This window comes from Leguminivora glycinivorella, chromosome 8 (assembly GCF_023078275.1).
Source record: "Leguminivora glycinivorella isolate SPB_JAAS2020 chromosome 8, LegGlyc_1.1, whole genome shotgun sequence".
In the NCBI taxonomy this organism is placed as follows: Eukaryota; Metazoa; Arthropoda; class Insecta; order Lepidoptera; family Tortricidae; genus Leguminivora; species Leguminivora glycinivorella.
Genome location: NC_062978.1, coordinates 20,149,006 through 20,168,126, shown reverse-complemented (window position 1 = coordinate 20,168,126; position 19,121 = coordinate 20,149,006).

Genomic DNA, 19,121 nt, shown 5'->3' with positions numbered 1-19,121 from the left:
TATACTTTTTGCTATGTATTTTTTAAGAGCGTTATAACATTTCGGCGTCGGGCGAAATTAGGTATTTTACCCGCCGCGCGAGCGCGCCAATATGCCGACCCTTTCTAGCACGTCTTATCACTCGCTCGCACTACAATAATGGACAAAACAATCTTGATCCTTCCTATGGAATTTTGATAACAACCACAATCTACTATCTCGATATAAACTTTTGATTTCTAATAAACATTATTTTGTACGAAAAGACTAGAATATAGCGCAAAATAATATTAATTACGTTAAAATTTATTTAAAAATTTAAAGTAATAATTATAAACTGTGATCATATTTAAGTAGATCCCATCCCAAATGTTTGCTTTTGTTATATGATAAGTATTAGAGTAAAGTATATATTAATATGATGATAAAATAAGTCAAATATAATTCTAATTACTTCAAGGTGGTACTCAGGGTCTGATGATGGAGCCAGATGGTGGTCACCTGTACCAATGAACCATATAACTAAACCACTTCGTGTTTGGGCTCATTGGGTTCATCTCAACAAGACCTTTGACAAGAGGTGGTACTCAGGGTCTGATGATGGAGCCAGATGGTGGTCACCAGTACCAATGAACCATATGACTAAACCACTTCGTATTTGGGCTCATTGGGTTCGGCTCAACAAGACCTTTGACAAGAGGTGGTACTCAGGGTCTGATGATGGAGCCAGATGGTGATCACCAGTACCAATGAACCATATGACTAAAACACTTCGTGTTTAGGCTCAATGGGATCGTCTCAATAAGACCTTTGACAAGAGCTGGTACTCAGGGTCTGATTATGGAGACAGATGGTGGTCACCAGTACCAATGAACCATATGACTAAACCACTTCGTGTTTAGGCTCATTGGGTGTCTCGACAAGATCTTTGACAAGAGGTGTTACTCAGGGTCTGATGATGGAGAGAGATTGTGGTCACCAAAAATCAACTCGCATATTTGAATAACATAAAAAAACGAAGTGGTTCAGTTACATGGGTTTATTGGTACCGGTGACCACCATCTGGCTCCAACATCAGACCCTCAGTACCACCTCTTGTCAAAGGTCTTATTAAGAAGAAGTAAGAACCCAATGAGCCTGATTACTAAATGGTTTAGTTACATGGATCACTGGTACTGGTGACCACCATCTGGCTCCATCATCAGACCCTGAGTACCACCTCTTGTCAAAGGTCTTATTGAGACGATCCCAATGAGCCTAAAGACGATGTGGTTTAGTCATATGGTTCATTGGTACTGGTAACCACCATCTGGGTCCATCATCAGACCCTGAGTACCACCTCTTGTCGAAGGTCTTGTTGAGACGATTTCAATGAGCCTACATACGAAGTGGTTTAGTTCCATGGTTCATTGGTACTGGTGACCACCATCTGGCCCCATCATCAGACCCTGAGTACCACCTCTTGTTAAAGGTCTTATTGAGATGAACCCAATAAGGCTAAACACAAAGTGGTTTAGTCATATGGTTCATTGGTACTGGTGACAACCATCTGTCTCCATCATCAGACCCTGAGTACCACCTCTTGTCAAAGGTCTTGTTGAGACGAACCCAACGAGCCTAAACACGAAGTCGTTTACTTACATGGTTCACTGGTACTGGTGACCACCTTCTGGCTCCATCATCAGATCCCGAGTACCACCTCTTGTCAAAGGTCTTATTGAGACGATCCCATTGAGCCTAAATACGAAGTGGTTTAGTCATATGGTTCATTGGTACTGGTGACCACCATCTGGCTCCATCATCAGACCCTGAGTACCACCTCTTGTCAAAGGTCTTGTTGAGACGAACCCAACGAGCCTAAACACGAAGTCGTTTACTTACATGGTTCACTGGTACTGGTGACCACCTTCTGGCTCCATCATCAGATCCCGAGTACCATCTTGATGTGTCTTATCATCTTGACCGTATTGTAATTTTCACATATTTATCATCATAACGTTGTAATACTTTAACATTCAAACATAACAAAATATTACAAAAGCAAATATTTACGGATCTAGGATCAAATTCGTTGGTCGCTGTTTACACACACACAATGCGAGGATAGCCCGTGTATAAACAAGGCGTCCGACCCACACAACGATAAATATTCTCGACGTTTGCGATGAAAACTCGGAGAGCGAAGCGACATACGTCTCACCTCCTCGAGCTCCGGCGCGGCACTGAAATCGCAGGCGTCCGTCGCCGGTAAAATAGCGACAGGAAGGCTAGTTTTCAAAAAATTGGCAAAAAATCATGATAAAATATTATAACGACAAATGGATAACAGCAATTTAAGCACATTGTGCAGATTATTTATATACTAAAATAACTTCGATAACATGTAGATTTTCGGAGAAATGATCACTTGTTTCGATGTATTTTCAAGACAAAATTGAGTTCGTTTTACTTTCAATTTCTCAATTTCAAAGGATTAAATGATAAATATTGTTTAATGGGCCTAAAGTACAAGATATTAGGAATTTAAATTTACCGCATTTATGAGAGTGAGCTTATCAAATTGTACATAATAAGAGCTCCGAAATCTGTGCTTCGCGCGGTTTTTCCTAAACGAGCATCAGAAAAAAATCATTACTAATTGAAAAAGCTTTTTCTTCCATATGTTTTTTAATGAACCGACAGTTAATTAGATTTTCTAACTGAAACAAGTACTTTTACTGTCTTTTAGTATGAGTAAAGTGTACAATTTTGCCGATAAATATTGTACATTTTACAATATATCGCCTTTTTTGTCATAGCGCTCTTAAAAACTAAATTATGAACTTATTAACCAAAATTTAGATGAGGCACTTTTTGCCACAACTGTCAACAATATCTTATTTGATACAGACATTAGAAAAAAGCGCGTGGAGTTACTCCGCGCGAAAGAAGTGAAACTTCGTAAAATTGAAATGAAAATATAAGAGCTTGATGACATGTATCTCACTTAGGGTTGCAAAAAATACGGTTTTTTCTGGCTTAAAAAAACATGGAAAAAAAACGTGAAAAAAAACCAACTTTTTTTCTGGAGTATGTTTTTTTCTAAAGTACGAAATCTCAAAATTTGCAAAGCAGTTTTAGACTTAATGTTAACTATTAAACGAATTTAATCAAATAACTTAAAGTTCTGGTCTTATAAAAGTAACATTTACGAAATCTGTAGTTGGTAGTTATCACTATTTACTACTGTTGGCAACACGACCGGCTCTCCACGCTGCACGTAGCTTCGGGGATTCCCCAATAAACGTTTGTATACTGAATGTTAATCGTATTAAAATTTACGTTATTGTTATTTAAACACGTTACAAGTCACGAAAAACCGTTATTGTCGAATTATTTGTTCATGTGAAAAAAAAAACATATTTAGAAAAAAAACCATGGTGCTCGGTTTTTTTTTTCATAATTCTGAAAAAAAAACATTTGTTTTTTTTCTATTTGCAACCCGAATCTCACTCATAACACACTATTACTTTTTGAAAATATGAAATGGCAGAAATTGATGGAACTAAAATAGTGACCTCATATTTTTTCTTTAAGACAAACTTTATTAAAATTGCTTACGATAGGGTACTTTCCTATACTTAGAATAATAGTTATTTACAAAACTTTTCCCCTCACCATAGCGAGAAAAGTCGAGGCGTCCAGTCTGGCTCTTGTAGTTGTTTACGCACTACAATAAGCCTTTTGTGTCTGACAAGTTCATCTCCAGGAAAACTAGAAAACAAATAAACATATTTGGTGCGAGTGAATTAAAAAAAATCTTGTCGATAAGGCAAGCATTTTTGCAACAAACTTTAGTTGATCATTATTTTATTATTTGTAAATAAAAATAACAAAATAATGTACTACTAAAGTTTGTTGCAAAAATGAGGTCAAATATCATTTAACGAAAAAATAATATAATCATTAATCAATCAACAATCAATACCAGGTAAAAGTTTTATTATATAAATTACTAGCGACCCGCCCCGGCTTCGCACGGGTACTATACCTACATGTAAACCTTCCTCTAGAATTACTCTGTCTATTAAAAAAAAACGCATTAAAATCCGTTGCGTAGTTTTAAAGATTTAAGCATACATAGGGACATAGGGACATAGGGACAGAGAAAGCGACTTTGTTTTATACTATGTAGTGATGATGATGATTTATTATGATCAACATTTTATGCTGACGCTACCGCGAAGGCAAATCACAAAAGGCAATCTTTGAGCGTCATTAAGGCGAGATGATCTGTCAAACTAACCAAACCAAGGGGGTGAGGTGCGCGGCGTCCGGGCCGCCCCGCCCGCGCGGCTCTGTTCGCTTATCGCACACGGGAACTCAAATTCGCGCGGCAGCATGACACAGACGGATCGCAGTATAATGATCGCCGTATTTTAACTGGGCTTTCTTAGTTTTTTCATGAAATAGGAGGCAAATGAGCAGCTGTATCGCCTGATAGTAAACGATCACCGCCTTATTTTTTTTTATTAGGTTTCATCATTTGTGTAAGTAATACGAATGATTTATAGTTACAGTATGTTTGGTCAGCGTTGTCGTTGCTTTTAAGGACGTCCCTAAGCTACAAATCGATTTTTTCGGATTCTCCAACTGCCATCGTCGAAACTTCTTAGTAATCGCACTTAGCTACAGATCGAGAGGGTGAAATGAAAAGGACCATTCAAACTTTGCATAGTGACTTTTGATGTCATTATGAACAACTTTTATTAAGGGTCCAATGCTGAAACCACGAAAAAAAAATTGGACGTTCCATAGAAATGAGCTGTATCATAACAGTCGAAATGTATACAATAGATTTTTTTTTTGCGTTTTCATCATTAGTCCCATAATAAATAGGAGCATAATTTGAAAATTACGAGTTACAATTATTTACCTGCAAAGATAATACTGTGTAGAGAATTTTATGGAAATATACCTACTTCTCCTAAACATCATAACCGTAGCTTTTACGGTTTTCCTGAATATATAAAAAAACTGAAAATGGGGATATAAAAATGGGGAGGCGGGAGGAGGGGAAAGATTAACATCTTGGCGTGTTTTCTACTTTATGTAGAAGTTTTTTCTTATAAACCTATTGTTAACAGAACACAGTAACCATCAGCTTCTTTGACCATAGACTTTATGTAAAAAGATATTATGTCATGTCACTGTTGTTTAAAAAGACACATAAAATTTGTCAGTCGTCAATAAATAACGCTTTTTCTTTTTCATATTAAAAGCCTTTAAGCGGTATATATGCCAAAGTTTCGAATTTTATTCTTGTTGTTTATGAACCTACAACTTCAAACATGATGAAGTCACTCAGCCAATCACTGATGAAATCTGTGCTATTTATATTAAGATATGAATAAAATCTAAAGTATGAAAACTATGCAATTGAAACTTTGTCTATTTAATAAAGTTGCTATTGATATCATATCCTGACAATTATATTTATCTGGTTTAAACCAGACCCAAAATTCGAGGATTCAGAAGAACGACAAAATGCTTCCAGAAAACAGCTTTTCTCTTCGCTTGACTCGTGTTGGCGGGGGCACTACCGCCACTACCGTACCTCCAAATGGAATACAACCCAGCACAGGATAAATTATCAATACCATTCTATGCCTACCTTAAATTCTCAAGTAATATTCATATCAAGTATCAACTATTGTCAAAGGAGTCAGACAGCTTGTTGAAGGATTCGTATAATCTTGCAAATTAGACAAATATCTTTAAATATCAAGTACCGTAATCATAGTATTATTGACGTTATATTATTGTATCTTTGCATGCCAAATTATTATAATTGACGATCATAATGTAAATTCATATAGGTTAACGTAGAATAATTTATACTGTAATTTACCATTATGAAATAAATAAACTAAACTAAACTAAACTATACCCACCAAATAAAAATAAAAAAAAATTGTCCAGCTTTATCAATGTATGATTATGGACTTACATCAAAATTTATTGAGAAGTTAAAATACTGAAATCTTTTAACTATTGTGGAAAAATGGCGATAGTTGTCAAACAAAATTTCTGTCAGGCTGGCCACATGTTTGGCATAGACACAGAAAAAATATAGACGGAGGGTAGCACGATCTAATTAACCTTATACCAAATTTTGAAAGACAGAAATACCTACCGTACCTGATCTTCAAACAGTACTGTACCTACCGCCGCCTTTTCTTTCGAACAATTCAATATTTTTATGAAAATTTTGCGTAAGTTTGTTCACTAGCTGGACATCAGTCATATATTTTCTAAGTGGAAAAGTTGTGCTGTAATGACGTCACAGACCCGTCATCTAGGGGTTTCTAAAATCTATGATGTTTAGATATCGTAAATGTCACTTGATAACATCATATGAAAATGAAATACTTACGTGTATATATAAATTATCATTTTCTTACCTTTTCACGGGCTTTGATTAGAATTTTCTTTATTTATTTGTTTTCTAGCACGCAATTATTTTTTTGCCTCCTCAAAGCTTTGTTCCCCATTGCTTCAATGACACGTGACCACGCGGAGAAAACTGACACAGGTCCATCCTCTGAAAGCGCCGCCGCGCGACTGAAGAGGCCATAAGTGCCATCGAAAATGTTTTCAATTTCAAAACAATTTTCAAAAAAAATTTTTTTTTGCAAAAACAGGATTAGTAACAGGTCTTAAAATTGGGTTCATAGTTGTTCCATCTTTCCTTTGCGGATTTGGTAGTATTTGGTAAATATTATATTATTTTAATGACGCTACCGGCACAAACTCATCAGATTCATCTAGATAATCTTATTACCTATATATTGAAGTAAAAAACAAGTCAAAAAAGTTCTTATCATAGCCATGGGAACGATTTATTGTTAAGAGAAGAGGTAACTTTGGAGTCATTTTCTATCGAGCGAAGTTGTAACATTCATGTTGTTCAACTCCATAACATACTCATTAGATCCTGAAATTTAACATATATCGTTTTCAGATTTTTCCATTGCGTTTTCCTATGTTTTTAACGGCTTCAAAAAACGAGTGCGCGCAGCGTCTACGGAAATATATCGCCTTAATGTATCATGCGTATTTGGTCGCACGTCAATGAAACTTATATTTCTATCCCGCTCTACAAAATGGCCGTCAAAACAAAGACTGAATTTATAAATTATCTTAGAAAATAATTTTTTTCATGTACTTACGAGTGAAATGTGATTCCATGCGATTGGTTTTTCCTTTTAGAATGGTTTGTGCAACGCATAAAAGCACACGAAAGCATTTTGGTTACGTTTTACCTATAAAAAATAATTTATAATTTCCTCACGTCACACGTCTCACGACATCCGATGCGCACGCAGTGCCGATTGCAACTGAAGGCAATCAAGCGACGGGAGCTTGATTTTTGAGGGCCACATTTGAGTGGCGCGTCACCTATCTTCCGCTATTTTACTTTAATCAAAGTTTGCATAGCTTTCGCGTGTTTGTAACAAGCGTTGCTTCAACGATTCTGAAGAATGGAAGAATACATTTCACAAGATGACGGAGATCTGTCAAATGGTAGAAGAGAAAAACGTGAGATAGATGTATGTACTGACAAGTATATACTCTTTTCGACGACTGTCAAATCGCATGCCTAAAATAAATATGTAATTTTTTAAATTACTTTGGACTTTATTATCGGTGGGAAACGTCTGTTTTTAATCTACCTAAAATATTACTTATGTAGAAATAGGCATGTAATGAGGCGGGACACTCAAAGGATACGACAGATGGCGCCACCCTATTAGTCCGTGAGACGTGAGAGCGAGAAGCTGATAATTATGTTTTTTTCTCTCTCTCTCACACATATGAATGACAGTGACATGCCTAGACTCTTGCATAGGCGCCGCCTGGCGGGGTAAAATGTCAGTGTGCCTCCTCATTTACGTTAATATGTAATAGAAGAACAGAATAAAAAGCATGCGACACGGCTCATCACCTACTCTCGGCCCAGTTCCACTGGCGTGGTGGTTTGCCATATGGATTCCTAAATGTAAGACACTAAGGTCCAAACCAAACCACGCAAAAAATGTAAATATATTATTAAATAAAGGTCAAACTTATTGGGTGGATTATCATGCTGTTAATATTGTTAAATAGGGACAGTAAAAGTCAACCTCGTACTATTATCTGTTCCTAATTTGCCCGGTCAAATATTTACATTTTTTTATTTCCATATAAATATATTGGTGGTTTTTATATGCTAAATCTCTGAAATATTATGTGCTATTCATTTCTGCTTAAAAATATCTGTTGTTATATTTGCTCTAGAGCACGTTAGAAAAAATTCAAAAATTCTATAACATTAAAAAAAGTCTTATTTCCCGTCATATATTTAGGTGGCTTCGGGTTGTAAACCTTAAAAACTGATTTTTTTTTTACATGTGTCCACCATTAAATTACTGTAAGGTATTTTGCTGAAAGAAAACGCTTATTTTTTGGGCGTAGTTTTTTTTAATATCTTCCATTCCAAACTATTGGTGGATTCGAAAATATAGGTTTTTTAAATTGCGATTAAACGCTGTATATGAAAAAAAACTACTGTTGTAGAATTATTTTCAAAAATATCGCACCGTTCTTAGGCTATATTCAATCAAGGACCATATAATACCGGGACAGACAAAGCTCATACAAAAAAGCGTACCCCTGAAATGTATGGGCCTTTTAGGCTTAAAACTAGATGGCGCTGTTTCGCAGCGGAAGTGGTCAAAATCATATTTTCCCCAAATATGTTTGCGTGTTTTTTTTTAAGAACAATTTTTTTTAAAACAGCAACTCTGGATGTCATATCATCTACTGTCATCTGTCAGTGTGACTGTCACTTTAACGAATTTCGGTAAAAGTTAACAGCGAAATCTATAAATAATAATGAATAACACCATAAAAATTAGTAAAGTAAGTGCTGTAAATAAATTAGAAATAATACAAAAGAAACCATGTTATCAATGTGTTGCCAGCTCCAATTTTTTTGAAATTGCCTAGTTTTTTCGGGTTCTACTTTCATTAGCCAGACTCTAGTATTTAATAGGGCGCAAACTTAGACTAAATATATATAGGTACCTACCTATGATACATCAATGGGCGCAAAGAAATCGAGGTACGATTCTTAGTATGAAGATTTTAAATAAATAATCCATACTAATATTATAAATGCGAAAGTAACTCTGTCTGTCTGTCTGTCTGTCTGTTACGCTTTCCCGCTTAAACCACGCAACCGATTTTGATGAAATTTGGAACAGACAATCTTTAGACCCTGAGACAGAACATAGGCTACTTTTTATTTCGAAAAAAAGGGATGAAGGGGTTGAAAAAGAGGTTGAAAGTTTGTATGGGATTTCTTAATTTTAAAAGATAAAACCATGAAACTTTATATTTTAGCACTTGATAAGAAATCATTGAACATCTTGATAACGGATAGGGATAGGGATAGGAATTGGGATTGGGATAGGGATAGGGATAGGGATAGCGATAGCGATACGGATACGGATACGGATACGGATAATATGGGTATCGTTAGAGGGATACGGATAATCGGTCGGCGGTCTCTTACAATCAATGTGCTCTAAGACGATCGTTGTTTGCTTGCTTGAAGATTACGTTTGCGATAAGTATAAGCAAAATGTAAAAAATTTTAAGGGATAATAGAAAAAAGTACTTTTTACCCACCGATCATAGTGTCGAAATACGGGCTATGTGGGATGTTTGTAAAGGTTTCCCCAGCGTATATAGAATTACCTATTACGCTGTGGTCGATGTGTAATATTTCTACAATCATTGCAAGCAAAAGTATTATGTGCAATCGAAATAATCGCAGATAAATATACCTACAGAGAAACCTAAGGATCCAAATGAAAATCTTAATTAATACTTTTATTACGCGGGCGAAGCCGCGGGTAAAAGCTAGTAAATATTATAGGACATTCTTACACAGATTGACTGAGGCCCACGGTAAGCTCAAGAAGGCTTGTGTTGTGGGTACTCAGACAACGATATATATATAATATATAAATACTTATAATACATAAATATACATAGAAAACATCCATGACTCAGGAACAAATATCTGTGCTAATCACACAAATAAATGCCCTTACCGGGATTCGAACCCGGGACCGCGGCGTAGCAGGCAGGATCACTACCGACTGCGCCAGACCGGTCGTCTACTAATACTTACTATACTTACTAATATTAGAAATGGGAAAGTGAGTGTGTCTGTTTGTTTGTCCGTCTTTCACGGCAAAACGGAGCAACGAATTGACGTGATTTTTTAAGTGGAGATATTTGAAGGGATGGAGAGTGACATAGGCTACTTTTTGCCTCTTTCTAACGCGAGCGAAGCCGCGGGCAAAAGCTAGTTATCCTATATTCAACTGTCCACTTTCTTGGTAGTACAATATGGCAGACTGTTAATATTGTACCTATTATATAAACAGTAGTGTTTATTATTACCGGTTTCCAACAATTCCAACCTTATTTACTATCTAAGCCATCGGGCCCTATTCCTACAAAAACGAACGGCCAATTCATCTCCAGCCCCCACACGATCAAATTTCAACTTCAGTAGCATAGCAATAAAAGTGCAAATAGGTGGTTGGTCGGTATCACGCACGAGCGCCCTCTCGCGGACGAAAAAGCAACCGTTGCGGGCGGCATACTGAAAACGTAACTAATTTAACTGGGGGATGAGATGTATTGTGGAGGAGGCATGTGCGTAGTCTAACTTGTAAGAGGTTTAAAAATCGAAATAAGATGTCACATATTAAAGAAAAAATGACGAGCACCACCAGTGTAGTACAGGATATACATAATACAAATTTACCACTTGAAGCATTCAAAACTATCCAAATTTTACAAATTAGACGGACTAAGTCAGCACTTTTCGCGGGTTTTCCTAAACATGCACCAGAAAAAAAATCATAATTAATTAAGTGAGTTAGTTTTTAAAAATCCAGTCTCACAACATGTAAGTTAAGAAGATGTCCTAATCGAATCCTGAACTTAATAAGTCTTTTAGATGACGGAAAGTGTAGCATTTTGCCGACTAAAACTATCAATTTTACATTATTACGACGTTTTCGTTGAATGCCCTCTTAAGCCCGGATTGCTAAAAGACGCCGGTTCGAATCCGGCCTTCACCACTGGTGGTGCTCGTCATTTTTTCTTTAATTTATGACATCTTATTTCGATTTTTAGGGTTCCGTACCTCAAAGAGGAAAAACGGAACCCTTATAGGATCACTCGCGTGTCTGTCTGTCCTTCTGTCACAGCCGATTTCTCCGAAACTACTGGACCGATTTACTTGAAATTTGGCACACGTATGTAAACCTGTGGCCCAAAGACGGACATGTAATTTAATTAAATGAAATTTAATCACAGGGGTCACTTTTGGGGGGTTAAATTGAAAATTAAAAATCAAAGTTATTAAAACTATATTGTGTTACATATCAAATGAAAGAGCATTTTATCAGCATCTGAAATATATATTTTTTTTATTTTTTGTTTTGGTAATTTAGAAGTAATTTAAGAAAATAAGCAAAAAATGACCATTCCCCCCCCCTTATCTCCGAAACTACTTAGCGTAAAATTTTCAAAAAATACACGAGATAGCCCTCTCCCTGTAGATTACAGGAAAACCTATTAGAAATCTACAGTCAAGCGTAAGTCGGACTTAAGAGAAAAAAACTCAGATTGCGAATTTCACTCACTGCCGCTGCAAGTAGTTACTAAACGTCTTAAAATTGTGTAAGCGAGTTGGACAGGTATAAAGAAATTCATTTCTGTCTTTTTCCTTTTAGAACTTGTTCAATTTTTTTTTCATTTGTACAAAATGACTTAAGTTCCTACTAAAAAAGAGGCGCTTAAGACTGTTTATAAATTGACTGAGCAAAATTTTATTCAAATCGGTCCAAAAAAGGTGTCTGTTGATGAAAACATAGAATTTGTGCCACCGAAAGCCCAAATCTGAAGTCCATTTTGCTCTATCTCTTATCGTTTCCGAGATATATACGTAAAGTCTTGAAAGTGCGAAACGTTAACTTTGCCATCATAGTCGTTCAGGCGCTCATGAGTTCTTTGTATGGAAAAGTCGAAATCCGACTCGCACTTGACCAATGTTCATAGAACGTTGTGGTTTTTTTTATTAGTAAAAATGACTTAAGCGCCTTCAGAAGTGCAGGTGCTTAAGACCGTTTGTAAGTTAAAGTTAGCTGTGATGGCTCAACGAAGAAAGAAGATTTCAATATCCTACTTATACATATTTCATTAATTTAACTATACAGTTTTTATTACTCAAGCCAAGCGTTACGTTAGCTATTGCTATTGAAAGGAAAACTTGTGTATAAAGCTTGAAACAAATTATGGAACGCGTCTGACGACCGCGACTGATAAGCCGATGGCTTGCGTGGGCGACGGTCGCGCGATGGTCGCGCGACGGCGATGCGACGCATACGAAATCAAACCTTATCGATATGGAAGTAGACGATGCGATGAGACGTGAAGGCGACGGTCGCGCGACCGTCGCCCACGCAAGACACGGCGTAAGTGTGCACAGTCTTAAAACATTCAGCGCCTCAGATTGCGGTAGGACACCATCCGATTCATCCGAACGCTCAAGGCCACGTCCACGGTTTTCAGTGTCATATTCATTATCTAGATCGCGGCAGTGGACGGCGTTCGTCGCGTTTTTAGGTGATTATGCTGATTATTGATGGACTATCGCATCGTTCTAAACTACCGCGCAGCAGCGCGAACTGAATTAAACTTATGTTGGTTGCAATAAGATAAGACGTAGATTTGTTTAAAAATATGCACACTTGCCACCTGCGGTAATAAAATTTTATGGCTTGCGCGATGATCACATTTATTAATGTCATAACCGCCAATTGCTTACATTTGAAATTGAACTTTAATTACTAAGAAATGAACTTTAATTACGTTGTTTTTGTAAAAAAATGAAAGTAGTTTTTACTACATTGCGAAGTTTTCGTTTATGTCAACTAGACGCAAACATTTGCAACTAAGCGATCGGACACTTTTGAGTGTCGAATTTGTAGGTGACAGTGTATCTAGCCTCGTGGCGCCGAATGTACTTTCTAAAGTACATAATGGTTTCAATGGAATTTTAACTCTCATAAACAAATAAAATATAATTTCTTTTGTTTATAAAATTTTTCGAATAACTGAAATTGAATTCAATCTCAAGTACAATAAGAATCAAAATTCCCTAGCAAAAATTTTGTATGGTGGGCGCCACGAGGCTCGGGAAGTTTTTAAATTGATGTTATCGCATCGATCTACTGAGGGGGGCGGTGCCTACAGTAGTTGTAGTTGTATGCATACCTAGCTCACACACACAGACGCGTCCACTGGCGCCGCGCCGGTGTCTGCGTGCGCTCTCTGCAATGTCTCTGCAAATTCTATGCACAGCGCAGAATATGCAGAAACCACATGGTGGTCTGTGGCAGAAACTCAATAGACATTTTTAGGGTTTTTAAAATAAGTACCTAGGTACGTGAAGTAACATGGTAAATTAAAAATTATCATTTGATACTTATTTGCGGAGGTGTAAACAATTTCCTTCGTTTTGCCATATATCAATAATTACCTATCTATATTAAATTAATTAATCCGTATACATTATATTTTTACAATTAAGTGTGCGAATTATACTTTTTATCGTACAGTCAGCTACATAAATATCTATACACCTGTATTCATTCAATTTTGAACCTTCTTCTTCAGTAATAAGTTTCGATATGTAAAGAAATTGAAGGACGATACACAGGCGGGCGGAGACACCGCGCGCCGCTGCGGGCGGGTTTGGGAGGGAGGAGGGGTGTCGATGGACGATGTCACGCGGGATTCGCCGCGCGAACTCATCATTCGCGCGGTCGGCTCCCTTCGCTGCCTGCACACGTTCGCTGCTCTCGTACGATTTGATATTATACAGGGTGCCCGGTAATTAATGGACAACCTTTTAACCACCAAGAGGGCACCTTATACTGGTCCAGAAAATCTATGGGATATTGGTTAAATTGTGGTGTAGGCGAGAGGCTGGCAACGCCCAGCTGTCACTGCAATGCCATAGTTTCGTTTTCTTTTAACCCCTTATTTGCCAAGAGTGGCACCTTATATTGGTCCAGAAAATCGACTTTAAGGTTTAGTAAAAGTCGCCTGGTTTTCGAGATTTTCATAATTTTTAAAATTTTAATACCTACTACCCAAAATATTAAAAAGTGTGAAAATCTCGAAAACCAGGCGACTTTTACTAAACCTTAATGTCGATTTTCTGTAAGGTGCCCTCTTGGTGGTTAAAAGGTTGTCCATTAATTACCGGGCAGGTGCACCCGGTATATTTGTCAAGCAATTTCTGACGTAAGAAAGCGCGACTCATTCGCGCAGTCGGCTCACGTCTCTCGTTGCCGTACAATCTGACATTATTCAGCTACCTTTTATCGCTTGGCTTTAGTTCGCATATACAAGAGTACCTATAGGTACTACAAGGTTCAAGGCAAAATACAACAATAGATAATGTATTTACTAAATAATATTTTTAAATTTAAAAGTGGAAAATGTCTGCCTTGGGTGAGACTTGAACTCACGGCCTCTGAATCGATACTCCAGCGCAGACGTTTCTGCTAATCAGAAGTTAAAATTTAAATAATATTTTTAGTAATTTCCCGCTAGAAACTTGCGTTATACTATTCTGTATACTTTTTCAGCTACCATAACCAAATTTGGATTAGATTAAAAAAACCTTTAAGTAAAACTTAGAACCTTTCAGATTGTTTTACTCACCCTTTCTGATGTTTACCATACTTACTTACCGCGTTATTCATAAACGTACACTAAAGTTATCAAGCCGATAAATTTCGTTTGTCCCTTTCCGACGTATTGGTGTGATAGAAAGGGACAAACGAACTTTATCGACTGGACAGAGGTTTACAATAAATTACCAAACAACATACTAGAATTAGGTGACATGGTAGATTTTAAAAAAAGTCTATTTAAATTTTTGGCAAGGAAAGCCTACTATTCTATTAAAGAATTTCTCTCCGATTCTGAATTGTAGAATATCATTAAGATTAGGTTTAGTCTCAGGTCATTTGTTTAATATTTGCTGCATGCTCAATCGCCACAAAAAATATTTGTATGCCTACAGGCAAAGCATAGCGACACTGACACAACTCCATGTAAGATCTATATGTACCTATGTTTACAAATAAAATATGATTTATGATTTATGATTTATTTATTTATGACACTTTAGTGTATGAATAAGGGTGTTAAAATTTATAGCTACGAAATTTTACATAAAACACCTACTTTAAAATAAAATAAAAAATGTTGAATTTGGTTAACATTATAAAAGACCTCACGCAAGCTGTGCTAATTAGTTCGCGAATTCGTCGAGAGGTGGCGCTAAACACAGTTATGCTCATTAGAGAACCTATACTTCTAGCCTAGCCTAGCCCAGTCTTTAGAATTATGTGAGTAACGTAAAAGTTTTGTAGGTACGGAACCCTCGGTGGGCGAGTCCGACTCGCACTTGGCCGGTTTTTAATTTATATATAGTAGTGTGACTACATAAAAAACACAAATCAAAATATTTGTTAAACTAATTTGATTTGTTCCCATAGTTGTTGTAAGAGGTTGTCTAAAAAGTTGCTTTTAAAAGTCCAAATTGGCTGCATGACAATATGAACATGGCATTATTGGAAGATGGCTATGGCTAGGAGTTTATTCATGTTCCCTTGAATGGCAGCGTTCCAGCAGGCGTTCTACATGACGTCAAAGCTCCCCAAACGGCCTCTACGTGTTGGATCTGTATCCCTACGCACGCCTTATAAATGACCAGGTTCAAAGGCCCGGGAGTTTTAAACGGATACACATAATAATATAATTTCTTTATTCAGATTACTTTAGGATCCATTGGTTAGTAACATACTTGTGACTTATAACTAGTGTACGGACACTACGGACATGTGGTGGTATTCTGGATAGAGCGGGCAATGGAGTCGTTATTATTAACAAAATTTTTATGATTGAATGAATAAATTAAAATTGAATATGACATTTACAGTAGCTATCAAAAGTATTTTTTTGACAAACGTAAAAACTTCGATATTGCAAGTGGCCCATTAGTGATCACGATATTCACAATTTAATTCTTATTAAAGTAATCAATGGCGTAAGACCTCCTGAAAACATGTAAAAACTAATTATTGAGTGCCCCATTTCTGGGTAATGGTAGGTCCTCGTTTGTTCTTAGACTCTAGAGCTAGACCGTAGCTTAAATTTTCAATTCCTTTTTCCCAAGTTATATTGAGGCAATAAAATGTATACTTTTATTAGTTTAGAAACTTTGTCACTACTTGAATAATAATTAAAAAGTATAATACCTATGTTTTAGATAAATCATTTAATCGTTATTCATTTAATCATAAAATGTATCTAGGCGACTCCATTGCCCGCTCTGTCCGGAATGCCACCACATGTCCGTACGCTACTTATAATCTTATTGTAGCTAGCTATCTCTACCACTCTTCCGTATAGGCGCGACAGGGTCAGGTTGCGTTACGATTGGCGTCTAGCGTCAACGATTGTCATCTGGCTAGGCCGGCTGACTGGCATATCCACAGTTTCGTCATCCTCGACATAAATGCACGTGTGGGCATCAAACGGCGTGTTTGTGCGGCGGCGGCTTTTGTGCGGTCGTGCGCGCTCCCGGCCGTTTCTTAAAATACAGGATGGACTGTCATACTGTCACAAAATTGTAACAAATAGTTATTGTAATTAAGCTTAAAGTGACGCGGCGGCGGCTTTTGTGCGGTCGTGCGCGCACCCGGCCGCTTCTTATACAGGTTGGAAAGGCATACTGTCAGAAAATTGTAACTAATAATCAAGCTATTTGCTATTTTCAAACCAGGCAATATTAGGCAGGGTAGTCAAAGTTTGTGCGGTCGTGCGCATCCACATAAAAAAGGCGAAATGGTGGATAGACTGTATGAGAGAACGGAAGTTCATGATGAGATGACGGGTGCCCCCTGCCTTCCGTCATTCGCTTGCCTTTATCCATGTGACTGCGATAAAGGCAAGCGACTGATGTGTTCCTAGGTTCTTTTGTATTGTTATGTTGTTTTTTATTGAGGTGTGCAATAATATGTATTTTATAATCTACTCCTATAATAACGTGCATTCATTTATTGCATAATGTTGCATATCTTTCTTACTGCTGCTTGCTGTGTATTTCATGTCTTTTCTAATACAAGCCTAACGCCGTGTCTTGCGTGGGCGACGGTCGCCATCGCGTCTCATACTTCCAAATCGATAAGGTTTGATTTCGTATGCGTCGCATCCGAAACCGACCGACCGTCGCCCACGCAAGCCACGGCGTAAGTGTAAGATTGCACGCTAATTGGGTTGGGTGTGCACTGTGCAGCGGGGCAGGGCGAGCGGCGTGCCATTGAAGCTCATACAATACAAGTGCCCTGAGTCGACGCTCAGCTGCATAGGGTAGGCTTGTGCCATATCGTTCGTTGATCGGAGCGCTCCGATCTCGTTCAATCGCTCCCACGAACTAGTTCGCTCTTTTAGGTCTTTGCTCATTTAATTCAGTCAGACCAGCGACCACTACGGTCGGAAAGATCAGAACGAACGGGACCGACTAGTGTCAAAATGATACGAATATTCCACAGACAATAACAATTCCGGGCCGAAAGGTTGTAAGTAACCGAAGTTTAATATGAAAACTTGACGTGTTTGTGTCGCTTTGCTAAATACCTCGCTCCCGGTCGGCGCCGTCACATACTCTTTCTTGATCCTAACCGCTCGCGCTCGCCGATCCTATACTGAACTAAATGAGCAAAGACCGATTCACAGAGCACGGAAAGATTCAGTTCATTTCGGTTATTGATGGGATTTTATTCCTAACAGTTCATAGTTCGTGGACAGGCCTTAACCTACTTGGTTAGGAACAAGACAACGAAAATAATTTAGACCCGAACAACCACCGCGTCACATCATCATGAGTCAGCACACTAAGGTAATGGATTTTTCCCAACTCTTAAGTTTCTATTACAGTGAATATGTCCTCCATTAAGTCCACAAGTGCATTTAATGCCCGTTTTGTGCAACGGCCATTCATTCTTGACTGCACCAAAGGTAGGACATAAATATCCTGCAGTATTTTGCTTTTAAATATCGCCGTTATTACGGTGATGAATTTTTCCACGGTTGGTTGCAAAACATGTGTAGACAAAGCAGGAAAAGCTGAAACATTATGTACCTACTTAGGAATAGACTGCTCCATCGTTAGGTAAATTTTTTGTCGTACATTACTTAAAATTCACATTAGGTACATTTGCTTCAAAATTAATTAATAATCAATAATGATTTTATTACTTATTTAGATATTGCACAGAATAGTAGATTAAACATACTTATATGTCGATATAAAAAAAAATCACTTGCCCTAACTGTTTTGACCTAGTGATCAGCCGCCCTATTAATTACTCGCTATAAGGCATTTTCAGAATTTGGGACCCCCCACTTAAGTAGCGTAAGTTCATGAAATAAAACTATGGAAACGGATTAAATCGCGTATAATGAATTTAAAATACATCCCGACGTTTCGAACTCTTTACAGCGTTTATGCTTAATTGCAGCGACAGATTTTATGCTTAATTGTCGTCACAAAACTGACAGCGAGTTAATTTTTGTTAACAACTTACGCTAATTGGGGTGTCTCAAATTCTGAAAATGCCCTATAACGATTATTTCCCATAATGTAATGGTTATCCTAAAACTCATTTGTCCTAAGCATTATACTATATACCTATTGTTTTATTCCATAATCTTCAAAACATAAAATAAGCGGCCTAATTTTTGATATTACTGATATAATAATAATAGATTTTGCTCCAAGGAATCCGCCATAGATCCAAAGGGATCAGCGCATGCGATTCAGAATTCTACACTTTGGCAACTTATCCTTGGAAGTAGAACTGCAGTAGCACCACGGCGTAAGTTGCGGTGAGGGCTAGCAGCTTCACTGGCATCGAGCTGATGGTGAAGGTGCCGAAGACCGCCATGGG